Below are 15,000 nucleotides of genomic sequence, written 5' to 3' on the forward strand. Positions count from 1 at the left end.
TATTTTAAGAAGCCATTTAGATGATTCTAATGCTCATTGAAGTTAGAGAACTACTTTTGACTTCATAACACATTCTGGTTCTAACATTCTAAAATTTTACAACTGTGAATTAAAGTATAAGTAGCATATATTTCTACTTCAGAAAAGTCGAACTTCTCAGAGTTGTTCCATCATTCCCTGTGTTTTTTGAGCTATAAGCTACCTCTCCTAATATGTAAATTTCATTATGCTCATTAATGACTAGGTAAGTACATGCTGTGTATAATTTAATGAGATGTATAAGTGAATAACAAGGCAAGTAAATCAATCAATTAAAAAAAAAGGTGGAAAAGGAATTTCTATATTTGATAGTATGGATGGGAACTAAGCATAAAGAAAAGGTCCATATTCACCATCACAGATAAAAAAAAAATCCTTTTTATTTCAAATTCTTTTGGTGTGGGGGGAGCAGGAGGAGGTATAATGGTATCTTTTATCATGTAGTGATTTCAAATTTATATAAAATAAGAATGAAATTTCACTTGTTCTTGTGCAAACTGAGTAAGAACAGGGCTAGCAAATAATAAATAGATGAAGGAATGGACAACATAGCATTTTACATAGCTTTAGTTTTTAATTGCCTGACAGGGGAAAAATCATCTTTTGCATTTTGATTTTAGTTATTCAATAAGTAACTGCTTTTTTTTTGCTTTTTTATTATAATGATAAAGCATTAGCTAGCAGTATAGTTGAAACCATGGATCCTCAAATTATTACTCAAAGGGTCCGATAATAAGTATTTTAGGCTTCATGGGTCATATGGTCTCTGTTGTCAACTTGAACTGCTACTGTAACAGAAAATCAGCCACTGAAAATACCTAAATGTATAGGTGTGGCTGTGACCCAGTAAAACTTTAATTAAAAAAACAGGCAGCCTGCATGGGCCATGGGTTTATGCAATACTTCCAAAACATTTAAATGTTTGTAAATAATGGTGAATCTGAAGCAATTAGTGAATTAATTTTTTTTGCTTGGGGTTATCATTGACCAAAGGTTAATTAGGCTATTTTTAAATGGTTTACATTTTAAAGCAATCCCAAAGAATTTTTATATATACTAACTCATTTTCCATCTCATAATAATACTTTCAAATAAGTAGAGTTGATGGTGATGGTGGGGGGGGGGGAGGGGAAGAATCCCACATGAGTTTTAAATATTTTTCTCTTTCAGTATGGATTTATTAACATACATTTTAAAGATCTACATACAATGATGATAAGAGATACCTCACAACTTAAGCAACCTAAGCATTGGTTTAAAATGCCTCACCACTCATGCAGTAGAATTTACTTGAGTAAAACTAAACATGTCAGTACTCACATAATTTAAAAAGAAAAAATTCTTTTGTAGGAGAAAACAAAAACACAAATAACCTTTGTGCTTTTTAAAACTACAATCTTAATCAGTGTTTGCTACTTACAAATGTATTTCTCAATTATGTGACTCTGATATGTTTGTTTTTATTCTGAGTGCAAAGTAGATGTGTTTATTTTAGTGTCTTAGAGTATGGAAATGGGGAGGAGGGTAAAAGTATAACCTTCTATTTAGCCTCTCAGTATAGCTTGATTAGGATTTACAAGTTATAATGAACAGAGTATTAAAATGAGCTAACGAATACAAGCAGTCTAAGAATTAACCTGTGGGCTTCTTATTTGTTAACATTACATTTTAAAATAGTTTTGTGAAGCTATTTCTGAAAGGAAAAAGGACCTTAATCATTTAAAATTAAAACTAGATAATAGTTCTCATAAAACTCACCCACAGTAATATCTCTTCATAGTTTTTACTCAGGCTTATCCTAAAAGCAAGTCCACATTTAGGTACAGTTTTAGAGGCGGTGTTGCTTCATCGTAAATCACAAAAGAAACTAAAATATAGAATAAAATACTTCGTGGAAATGTTTATGTTTACACATGGAAATCAATGAATGATTATGATGACAAATAGTAGATAAGACCTGCTCACTCCAAATGCCATCTCTTCCATGAAAATTTTCTCTCAGTTGAATCATTTTTTTTAAAAAAAAAACACCAACTTCACCCGAGGATATGTTTTTATTGATTTTAGAGAGAGAGGAAGGGAGAGAAAAACATTGATGTGAGAGAGAAACATTGATCAGTTGCTTCCTGCAAGCACCTTGACTGGGGATCAAAGAACCCACAACCTAGGTATGTGCCCTGACCAGGAATCAAACTCGCAATCTTTAGTTGGATGGGATGATGCTCCAAGCCAACTGAGTCACCCAGCCTGGGCTCAGTTGAATATTTAATTATTATGTCCTACCTTGAAGCTCTTAAATATTATCACTCAACATATATTGAATGTATGATCACCATGTAATTATTTGTAATAGTGATCAGGGATGCCTTTGCTGGGTGTCTGCCATGTAGTCCGTAGTCTCAAGGAATTAGTTAGCAATGTTATACGGGAATCAGACAAGTAAGCACAGTGATAAACTAGTGAAGCAAGTGATAAAAGAAATGCAGAGTAGTACTAGGGCACAGAGAAGAGCAAAACAAGGAGCCCCTGTCTGAGACTAGACTGGCTAGGAAAGATTCTTGAAGGAACCCAAGTCTTAAAGGATGGACAGATCAAGGAAGGCTGAGAGCAGTCTAAGTGGAAAGCAGCACACCAAGTATGTGTGGTGTGCTTCAGTTACTGTGGGAGGCTGAAGGCTGAGTGGCAGGGCCTGGGGAAGGGCAGCAGCAGATGGATGTTTTTCCTATCACATTCAGGTTTTATGGGAACCACTACAATATTTTAAGCAAGACACTGTGTTTTGTAATACTCTGAAGAAAAGAGGAAGGCAAGCTTAGAGGAAGGAAGACCTTTAGGAATTTATTGCAGTAATCTTCGGCAAGAAATATCATGGAATTGAGTTGGCAGTGAGAAAAGGAAAGAAGACACAGAAAAACCATATTTGAGAGATATTAAAACATAGATAAATTTGAAAATTGATCAGTTGTGGAGGTTGAGATGAAGATAGAATTGACTAAGAAAAAGAGTACAGGATTATTACCTAATTACCTAACCTTTTCAAATTCACTTATTTTTCTTCCAACAAATGCTTGCTGAGTACCTGTATGTTTATGTGTTGGCTAGACTTCGTGCTCAATGGTGACGATATGGGGTAAATAACTTAGGCTTACCCTCTCCTCTTGTGGAATTTTGATTATAGTTTCAATATTAGCTATCTGTTTGATATCACCTGTCATTGCTGCTTAGTTCAATTGGTATCAGAGACTGAAAACTACAGCCCACAGTCATATTTTATGTAGCTCACACTGAGGTTTTGATTTCAAATGTCTGATTCACCACATTCCCTTTCTTGCCAATTCTTTCCTTTGTTTACTGCACCTCTCAGGGACTTGAAAGCATTTAAGTCTGTGATTCTTGCCCTAATATTACTTAAAAAAACAGTGCAGAGGTCTTTTATTTTTTTTTTAACACGTATCACACCATAAATTCATAGGGAACGGGTTCCAGCAGCTCAGGCTCCTTTCCACTGGTTCTCACAAAGTGCGCTTCTCTGGGTGGAGCAGGTGGGTGCTTCAATTAAGCCCAGGTTTCTCTTTGGCTTCCTTCTGTTGCTGATCATTTTCCTTCACACTTTCAGGTAGCTATCTTGGTTCTTAGAGTGCTTAATATGCTCAATATGTACTTTAATTCTCTTGGCAAGAATCTTGCCCTTAACTTGTTTGTTTACAACAATGCCCACCGCAGGCTGGGTGATGTGGGCTCCTCCAGTTTGGCCATGGCACATTTGTGGGCATTCCTTTTGAGCAGTGCCTGTCTGTTCCCTTGATGTCTACATTATCACTTTTCTTGTAAATGCACATGTATGTGGCCAAAGAAACAACTGCACGTTTTCGAAAAGGCCTAGAGAATATACAGCGGGAGCCTCTACTCTTTCCCTTTGTGTTGGTCATTTTGACAAATTACTGGGAGATGGCAGTGCCAACTGAAAGGGTTACTTTTTAAACTTTATTGTTGAAAGTATTAGAGATGTCTCCTTTCTTTCGCCATTGCCTCCCTCCACCCTGGCCCCATCCTTCCCAGGCCTTCACCACACTATTGTCTGTGTCCATGGGTTATGCATAAATGCATATAGGGTTACATTTTTTTAAACCTAGTTTAATTTTGAGTTTTAAAAAAAATTATGGTAAAATACACATAAAGTAAAACTTATCATTTAAAAATGTATAATGCAGTAGCATTTAGCATATTCATAATGTTGTATAATCATCACCACTATCTAGTTCCCAATATTTTTACTATCCCCAAAGGAAAATCTGTATCTATTATGCAGTCACCCACATTGCCTATTCTATCCAATATCTGGCAACTACAAATTTCATTATGTCTCTATGGATTTTCCCACTCTGGATATTTCATATGGCCTTTTGTGCCTGGTTTCTTTCACTTAGCATAATGTTTTCAGGTTCACCCACATCATAGAATGTACCAGCACTTCATTCCTTTTTGTTGATAAATAATACTTCATTGCATAGATATAGCACATTTGTTCATACATTTATAAGCTGATGGGCATTTGAATTGTTTCCATCTTATGGCCATTGTAAATAGTGCTGCTATAAAAATTCATGTAGCCGAAACCGGTTTGGCTCAGTGGATAGAGTGTCGGCCTGCGGACTCAAGGGTCCCGGGTTCTATTCCGGTCAAGGCATGTACCTTGGTTGCGGGCACATCCCCAGTAGGGGGTGTGCAAGAGGCAGCTGATCGATGTTTCTCTCTCATCGATGTTTCTGGCTCTCTATCCCTCTCTCTTCCTCTCTGTAAAAAATCAATAAAATATTTAAAAAAAATAAATAAAAATTCATGTACATATTTTGTTTGAACATTTGTTGTTGTTTCTTTTTAGTATGTACCCAGGAGTGGAAATGCTGGGTCATATGGAAATTCTTTGTTTAAACTATTGAGGGACCACTGAATTGTTTTCTGCAGTGGCTGGACCATGTTACATTCTCACCAGCTTGGCTCTTTTTCTTTCATTCTCCACATAAAATCACATCTGATGTTTACAGGGTATTTAACCACAAAATAAAATCTCCTGAGTCTAGATCCTCATAACCTCTACTATAGTTTGCAATGAACTCCTAACTGGACTCTGTACTTCCTTGCTCTCTCACTTCTTTCAAATTAATCTTTCTGATGCATATTATCAATGATCATGGCATGTGCACTGCCTGAAGAGTAAGCTCAACTCATTAATCTAGCATTCAAGATCTAGTTTGTGCTTTACCCTACCTGGTTATGATGATATGTCAGGTTAGAACTCTGTATTACCTGTATAAAGGTAACCCTAGTGAGTCTTAGAGAATAAATTAGTTCAGAAGTAATTTAGAACAAAAAGAGATGACTACTGAAACGAAGCTAAAAAACACACACTATCAACATCAAAATTCTATCTTATTCAGCAATAAAAATTTGTCCATTAGATATTTATATCTGAAACATCTCAACATTCAAGCACATTTCAGGGAACTCTAGTCTAAAGCAATTATCTGTCTTACTGATGGGATGAAAATGTACTATTACATTTCTATAGCCATCATCTAAATAAAATCACATTCAAATGATTAAAGAAAACTCTGTATAGAGATTATAACATGGTGTGGTTGTATGCAATATGTACTATTATTTCCACTTCCAAATTAGCATCAATGATTAAATGATGCATCATGTAGCTCATATTACACAGTCCAAATTCTGACTTGCTATTATAGAATAGAGCCTAGTTGATCATGTTAATAGCAGGATCAAAAAGAACTAAGCTAGGCTAAGGGCTTATTGGTTATATGAATGAATAACTGGACAAATAAAATAAGCAGGACCTTAAAGCAAGAAAAATACAAAAGATAACCTTTAAGACCTTTAAATTATAACCAAAATGCTGACTGGAACAGGAATTATATGTGACATAATGAGAACAATCTTATATCAATGATGCTAATATTTAAAGAGCAAGGAAAACAAACCATTAAATAAGCAAAGACAGAATAGCAATATGGAAGGAGAGTGTGAAGGCTAGAGGACAATAATAGACAGATACACTAACAGAGCAAGATCCATAAACAGAGATATTGTTTCCAAGAAAGGGAGTAAACTATATAACTTTTAACAGCCTTGACACAGAAGTTTCTCAACAATAGCTATTAGGAATTCACTTAATAAAAAGCACTTGACAGGACATTACAAGAAAGGAGAGAACATGATCTTGTGACTACTGACTTTGAGAACTCCAATTTAGTCACTTGTGTGGACTTCTCAATACTGTACATCTTAATGATCAATTCAGTAAATTGGTTTGAGTCATCTTGAATCAAATAAGATTGCCAAACGTACTTATGCTACTCAAGGAAATTTATATGTGTAGTGATTACAATGTGATATGGTAATACATTTGTCTGAATATGTTTATTTATTCAATAAAGAACCAATTCAACAATAGGCTGACTGGGCACTTCAGTAATTTGAGTAGTTTGGTTCAGGTAATAATTATATAATGGTACACTGAAGGAAACAAAAGGGTCATACCTGATTAAAGGTAGTTCTAGCTACAATTTCTGGGTCATATCTGATTGAAGGTAGTTCTAACTATAATTTCTGGATCTGCTAAGCGAAATAAGCTAGTCAGAGAATGACAAGTATGACATGATCTCACTCATATGTGGAATCTAATGAACAAAATAAACTGATAAACAAAATAGATCCAGAGACATAGAAGCATGGAACAGACTGGAACCTCAGAGGGAAGGTGGGGGAGTGTGGGTGGGTGGGAAGAGATCAACCAAAGAGTTTGTATTCATATATATTTCTTCCTTTAAGACATTTTAAAGAAATCAGAGAAATTAGCTGGTTAAAGTCTCTGAAAGAAAATACTTGCTCAGCCAGTGTTGCTCAGTGGTTGAGCATCAACCCATGAACCAGGAGGTCATAGTTTGATTCCCAGTCAGAGCACATTCCTGTGTTGCAAGTTCAATCCCTAGTAGAGGCATGCAAGAGGCAGCTGACCAATGATTCTCTCTCATCACTGATGTTTCTATCCCTCTCCCCCTTTCCCTTCTTCTGTCTGAAATCAATTAAAACAAATTAAAGAGAGAAAATATGCATTAGAGGCTTTGAAATAATTTTTTGAGCACATTTTGGTATGACAAATTTATTTCAAAGTAAATCATTTGGGAAATAAAGGAGAAACAAATTTTTCGTGAATGCTAAATAGAATTTTGAATATTAAAGGAACCTTTAAATTCAATGTGTTGTTATTCTATATTGAGATGGTAAACTATTTCATGATGTTTAGTTTTTTAAATCCTAAAGCATATTCAGTATTTACTAATAATTTGCTCAGTGACTTACATATTAATGATCACCTAAAGTGCATTAAGGCTCTGGGGATACAGCAGCCAACAAAGCAGCCAGGGACATGAGAAGAATTTCACCTTTTATTCTGAGTGAGATATGAAGAGGAGATGGTGTGGCAGAAAAGTGACAGGATCTATTAGGTAAGTAACACAGAGGGCAGCAAAGAGGAAGGATGCAATAAACACTTGCTTAAAAAAGTTCTAAAATAAAAACACAGTAATGAGTTGGCTAAATTCCTTCAGTAAAAGCCATTAGATGCTTCTTGAAAAGTAGTAAGTTAGGAGAGAAATAACGGTGGGTTGGTAGTGATGGAGGTGGTAAGATATAGTTCTACACAATATATATTTCAAAGGTAGAATCTAATAGGATTTGATGGCAGACTTATTTTTGGCATAACTAATTGGGGTAGGGGTGGGGATAAGGAATTTGGTTTTGGACATAATAAGTTTAAATTACTTATCAGATATCAAAATAGAGACTTAAAAGCTATGAAAGAGATCAGATCATTTAGGGAGTTAGTATAGATGGAGAACAAGTTCAAATGTTGAGTCCCAGGACACACCAACATTTAGAAATTGGGAAAGAAGGAGAAACTAACAAAGTAGAATGAGCTGGGTGTCAATAACCAGAACAAGAAGCCCATGGAAGAAGGGAGGGATTAGGGTGTCCTAGAAAGGTCAAGGAAGATGATTTGACCATTGGACCTAGAATTAAGGCTGGCACCAGTGACTTGTAAAGAACAATTCTGGTGGAAATTTATGAAGAGACTAGAGGCCTGATGCACAAAATTCGTGTAAGAGTAGGCCCTCAAAGCCCCGGCTGCCTTGGCCAGCCCTCACAGCCCCGGAACGTCCGGAAGGTCATCGGGAAGGTTGTCTGAAAGGTCGTCCAGATGGTCGTTCCACTGTTTGGCTGTTCAGTCCATTTGCATACTACACTTTACTATTATAGATTATTCCAATTTGGTTTACATCAAATTTTAGGTAATGGATGATTCTGCAGAGTCATCATTTAACTTGTCTAAAACCATATTCAGTTTTGAAAAAAATTGTTAAAAAAATACTCCCCTCCAAAATAACACACACACACACACACACAAACACACACAACAACACACAACACAAAAAACAACAACACACCAAAACTGGAAACACACAAAAGAAGTTTCTAAACCCAAGAGTGCTCATAAAATGAATTTGGCCGTGATCTGGTACAACTAAGCTCTAAGACTATTCTCTCACTATAACAGATGAGACAACTACTCTGAATAGAGCATAAAAGTTATTTCATAATTAGAGCAGATATTTTCATATATTCCAGGACACTGTCCCCCACAGTGCTAAGAAAGTGCTTTCTGTCTGAGAATGCAAAGCATGCTTTCTTGTGCTCAGCAGCAGCAACTTTTATCAAACACTAGCAGCTTTTTACAAAATTGGTGTTGAAGTCAAGAATCAGTGAGTATGTTATAGAGAAAAGATTGAGAACACTTTCTTTGACAGCTAGTCTATTTCAGTTTTCAAGAAGATGCTTTAAAATTACCTTGTACATGGAAGTCTTAAATAACTACCACAAAGCCGAGGATGCTTCTTGTTTCAACCTCTGGGACTGAACAACCTTCCTGTCTACCAAAGTCTGACACACACACACATGCAGATGACTGAGGCCTTGAATAGGACTTTGCAGTTGTTAGGGACGCCAGTCATTATGATTCCAGCAAAAGGAATAGGCTCATAAGTCCCACACCATAACATGAAATGCTTTTATAATAAGCAAAGTTCAGCTATTAGCTTGCAATAAAACACTCTCATTTGTCTATTTTTGATAAAAGTATCCCAAAATTCAAGTAACTGAGCTTTCCAGATAATCTGGTTGTTTGAATATACTAAAAATCACTCACTGTAGATAGGATAAAAACAATATATTAAAAAGATCATGTAGTTTGTTTTAGAGAGGGCTGACCTAGTATATCTCAAGTGTTTTATGCAAGTCTATGCTGGGAAATCTAATTAACCCTTTAAAGCATTAAAAGATAACATACTTTCCAATTTCAAACAAAAGTAAACCCTAGCCTTAAAATAAAAGCTTTACATTGAACATATACAATATACTAGTATACCAACAACAAATGTTATGCTAAACATTTTTAAACATTAAGAGAAATATTTCTATATTTACTACTATAAAAGAAATGATCTGTTTTCCAATATTAATCCTTTTCACCCAGGGCTGTCACCCCTGGTAGGAATACATCAATGATATGCTCCTATTTACACTGTGTAGTAAGGTAGGATCCATGTCTTATTTCTGATCCCCCATTTCTAGAACTACCACTTACACAGAGGACTCAAATGTTTGCAGCATAAATAGGTAAGCAAACAAAAGTGTCCTTGCTTTCTTCTCCACCTACAAAAGTAAAGTGGAAAAATCAGTTTATCACTCAGAAACCAAAACCAAACCCCAGAGCCACTCTGCTATGGCCTTTGTTGGTACTAATACTGTTTAGCCAGATGGGGGAGGGATGGGAAAGAGTGGCCCTTCCCTCTTTGGATGGACCGTTACTTTCTTTGCCAGTGAGCACAGGTAAAGAAAGTAACTCTGTTCAGGGGAGGCAGACCCATTTGATTAGTTGCTTCTGTTCTCTACCTAATATCATGATAGCAGTCCACCTTTCCACCCATGCCACTCTATTTCTGGAACTTTTTTCCATCATTGCCCCTAAATAAAAATGAAAGAGGAATGGAGGAGAATTCCAGAAAGATGAACATTTGACTTCACACAATTTAGTTCAAAGTGGCAGGGCTTTTTTCAATGATCAAAGCATTCCAAAAAGTGAGAAAAAAATAAAAGCTATTAGAACTAACCTAAGCCAATCGTCTCATTTTCCAAAATTAACAGACTTTCAGACTTACCCTCCCAAAGACTTGGTTCTGTGCACATGTACCAAAGCATGTGTGAAGATGCCCTACATGACTTTGGAAGTCTAACCCCTGATGCAAGGGCAGACCTTTCAGTTTTGTTCCTTACAAAATACTGAACAAATGTTTGCTGAACTGAAATCCAACTGAACTAAAGAAAAACAAGAAGCATTAAAATGCTCACCAGCTGAATACCAGTCATGGGGAACTGTCATATTAAAAATCCTTTTGTCATTCTCAATTTTTTTCTCAAGTTCAAATTATAAGAGATTGATTACAATGATCATAAATCAATGCTAAGGAACAAATGTCCTACTTTTTGTTATATTCAAAGTTTTAAAAAATGTCAGAAATAAATGGAATACTTATAAATAACTGCTGGTGCATGTTAAAGCGTGAAACCCACAAATTAAAAGCTAGACAAAATAAAAATTGACAGCTCAACTAAAACCAAACCACATTTGAAGTCATTTTTCACATAGCTAAAATGACATCATTACCTTAACAAAGCAGAAAGCACGCCTTGCATCTGTGTTGGTGGAGCTGAGCAAACACACATGTGGCCTAGTTTATTTCCAGGCTGTGAAAATTTTAGTGTGGCTATAACACGCTTTCTGTGACCATTTGTACAAGTGATAGAGCAAAATTCCCTGTCATAGAGGCCTTGCCGGAAAGAGAGGTGAGTGGGAAAGTGCTCTACCGTTTCTATCATTCCAAATAAAATTATATTGAAAATACATTCTAGAGGTTTCTGAATCTAGGGGTTTGAAGAAGATTTGAGGATAAATCTTGAAACAGACTACAACTGAATTTCAATAAAAGTTTCATTCTTCTTATTCTTCAGAAAAGGCTTCTCCACTGACTCAACCACAAAAAGAGACTAAGTAACTACATTTGAGCTGCCTAGATTCTATGCTCCTTTCAATAACTAGAAAACTAAGTGGAGAGCCTTTGGAAAGAGAAGAAACAAAAGGAGGGTGGTGGTGGCGATGGCAAAGGGTGGGGATGCCAGCCTTCCTGTCTTCTAGAACCATAGCTTAATGTGTCCAAAATATTACCAGAACAAAGTCAGGGTGCCTGCCCTTCATGAGAATAAGGGCTTTTTAAAAAATATATATATTTTATTGATTTTTTTTACAGAGAGGAAGGGAGAGGGATAGAGAGTTAGAAACATCGATGAAAGAGAAACATCGATCAGCTGCCTCCTGCACACCTCCTACTGGGAATGTGCCTGCAACCAAGGCACATGCCCTTGACCGGAATCGGACCTGGGACCTTTTAGTCTGCAGACCGATGCTCTATCCACTGAGCCAAACTGGTTAGGGTGAGAATAAGGGCTTTAGTCTTCCTTGTTCACTGCTATATTTCTAGTGGTGCCAAATATTTGCTGAATTAATGATGATGATGAATGTCTATTTTGTTATGGTCTTGTAAAGCCCCTTATAGACCAAGTCATGGGTCTTCTCTGAAGGAGGCAAATGTGGTAAGGGTTAGTGACATGGGAAGAGGCAGGTGTCTAAAGTGGGTGGGAGTACCTACTCTTTGATCTGGTACCTTATCAAAGAGTGGAGTTCCTTGGGGCTGGCATTGAGATGGCCATGAGAAAGGGAGAAAAGAACAAGGCCTGATTTATAAGGGACATTTTCTAATGGTATGTCATTGTCTCTATTTCCCTTAAAGCCAAGCATTTGTCTGAGTCTCTTCTATGAGATGTTAATAGATGTCCAGCTATCCCATGTAGTCACACCCTCTCTTGCCTCATTTTAGTTTTTTAATACGATACTACTTACTAATACTCTAATTTGTGTTTTGCTATCCACATCCTCCCACTAGAATGCACACCGCATGAAAGTTGTCACAGATATTTGTTGAACAAATTAACAATTGTCAGGCACAGTTCTGAGATGAACAAGAAAAACAAAATCCTATCCCTTCTATGGTTTACATTCTGTGAAGACATAATACATAATACCAGGAAAAAGGACCCTGAAGGAAACACCAGATTGAAGAGGTTTCTTTACCTATTTCCAGAGCTTTTACTATGTACGGTGAAAACTCTCAAAGTTTCTTCCCCGCACCTGAACATCTGACAGAAGAGAAGTTTTCCATTTACATTGAACACACATTAAGAAATGCAGTTCTGTGTTTTGCTTAGTTTTTCCTGGCTGTGATGCTGGCACTAAGGGAAGATTCCTATATCAACACTTGGGTCAGAGTCATAAATTGCCAGTGTCTGACACCAGTAATAACTAGGGAGAGATCTCAGTGGTGTATGAAAGTCAAGGGACAGCATGGAATTGAGAGTCCCAGGTGCCCCTCCCGGCCTGGAAGTTCTCTCTCCACCATCACTGTAAGAGGATCTAGGTTTTATTTATTCAGCTTGAGAGTTTCTGAGCTTCTTCAGTAATTTTGTAAAATTCTTGGCCATTATATTTTCAAATATTTTTTTCTGCTTCATTTATGTTTGATATTGTTCTACAGCTCCTGGATGCTTCACATCATTTTCCTTTGTGTTTCACTCTGAAAAATTTCTGTTAGTCCATCTTTAGGTTTACTGATTATTTCGTCAGCTGGCCAAGTCTGAGGATAAGTCTGTTGAAAAAAATTCTTTATCTTTGATAGCGCATTTGATTTTTTAAATAAATTTTGATAAAATTTCCCATCTGTTCATGAATGTGGTCTATCTTTTCCACTACAGTCTTTATATAATAATCATAGTTGTATTAATGCCCCTGGTATCTGTTTCACTTCTCAATGTGGTTGGCTGTTTTATCTCTCAGCAGTGGGTTTTTTCTTGCTATTTAACATGTTATGAAGCTTTTGATTATTGGACACTGTTATGGAAGAACAACAGAAACTGAGGTAGATAGTATTTACTCATGAAGTGGGCCTGCATCTTCTTCTGTTATTCCATTAGCAGCTGAGGCAAATTAGTCAGTCATTGAGTTGTGTTTGGCTTTTGTTGTTGCTATCTTTAACCTCAGTGTACAGACTTTAGATTCTTCTAGTGATGAACAACTGTTCCCTAGTGCTTAGGATGAGGCCTGAAATACTGTCCATGCTCCTCTTTCAGCTATTAGCAGTTCCCAAATGCCTCTATAGGGAGAGATGGGTGTCTTTCACCAGCGCCTCCTCTTGCCCTAGAAGTAGACTCTTACTGCTTGTTATTCAGCATTAGGCTCTTCATGGGGACACATGAGATTTTCAGTCTTCCTGGCCTGTCTTAATTTTTGGCAGAGTATGTGCACCTGAGGTAGGGTCTTCTCATATTCTTGTCCCTTCTCAAGCCTATGGCAGCCAAATTCTGCCTTGAATTTGTGACAGATTTTGGACAGAAGAGTTCCTGGCTTCCCCCTAAGTGGTAGTAGACCTCTTATTTTTATTGGTGAAGAATCCTGGGACTAAGAGGATTTTCTGCCCTTCCCATATGGGTAGATCATCCAGAGCAGGGAATATTTGCCTAAGTCCTGTAGGTGAGAAGATGATTTTTTACTTAAGCTATATTACTTCTCTTAAGAGTAATATAAGAGGGCAAAAGCCCACCTGCCTGTAGGGGAAGCAAAGCCCAAGAGGCAGATGGGCTTTGCTTCTAAGCTCCCCTCGGAAGCAATGGAACTTCACCTGAACCTGAGGGTGAAAGGGTTTGCTATCCCTTCCTTGGGGCTTTTGTTACTAAGAAAAAAGGTTCTGAGGAAGAAGGCAGTGTTTCATGCCCATCTCACAGATGAAACCAATCAATTTTTGCAAGCTTGTACCATTCTGCACGCATCTTTTCCATCTCCTGATTTACCTCTAATCTCTCTTGTAAGAAAACCAGTAAAGACCCATGAAAAAGAAAGTAAATGGGGCTTCCAGTTACTTTATACTGACACTTTAAGAATTGCGCATTAAACTTTTAGTAGATTTCTTCTTATTCATTTTGATGATTACAGATTCATCCTATGCTCTCCCAAAGGTGAAATAATTTATGTATTCTATCTCTTTACAGAGGAGCTTGCCACTCTTTGAAATTTGGTTCACTTGGTTGTCTTACAAACTCAGTTCACTAATGAATTCAAAAGAAGTTATAATTTTGAAGATTACATGGCTTTTATTCATTGTTATGATAGGAATGATGATCTTTTGAGGACTTACTTTTATTAAGGAAAGCAACAGTTATAAGCCATTTAATTTTTTTTTTCAATCCTTGGTCCTTGAAGATATAAGTTAAATCTCCTTCTTCTCCCCCCTCTTCTTATTTTTGATTAAGTCCATCCCAGTTCTAAATTTCTAAGATTCTAGAATATCATAGGATGGAAATATAAATGTAGGCTTAGAGCTACAGGGAAAGAGAATAAGAAACTAAACTTGGCTATGAGGTAGTTTTTGACCATTGGGAAAGACAGACCTGAAAGAAGTGATTATGTTACAATGTGTGGTGAGAGAGAAGTAATATAGCTTAAGTAAAAAATCATGATGGGAATTTTAGCATGAGGAGTCAGGGGAGCTTAAAGAGTGAAGACAGAAATATCCGGGAGAAAATGTGTCACGAGGCACAAATTGAACTGATCCTTGAAGTTGTTCTCTATGTGGAGAAGCAGAAGGGAGTATCTTCACAGAAAAGAGAGGTAGATAAACCACAGAAGTTTAGGACTGAAGGTATGGTGAGAGAGAACCAAGA

General features: G+C 36.7%; 1 protein-coding gene across 1 annotated transcript in view; it reads right to left on the reverse strand.

The window, feature by feature from the left end:
- ARHGAP20 (Rho GTPase activating protein 20) overlaps positions 1-15,000 on the reverse strand; it is an 89,140-nt gene that overhangs the window by 39,636 nt on the left and 34,504 nt on the right. The window lies entirely within an intron of this gene.

The sequence above is a fragment of the Eptesicus fuscus genome, chromosome 13 (assembly GCF_027574615.1).
Source record: "Eptesicus fuscus isolate TK198812 chromosome 13, DD_ASM_mEF_20220401, whole genome shotgun sequence".
NCBI classification, from domain to species: Eukaryota; Metazoa; Chordata; class Mammalia; order Chiroptera; family Vespertilionidae; genus Eptesicus; species Eptesicus fuscus.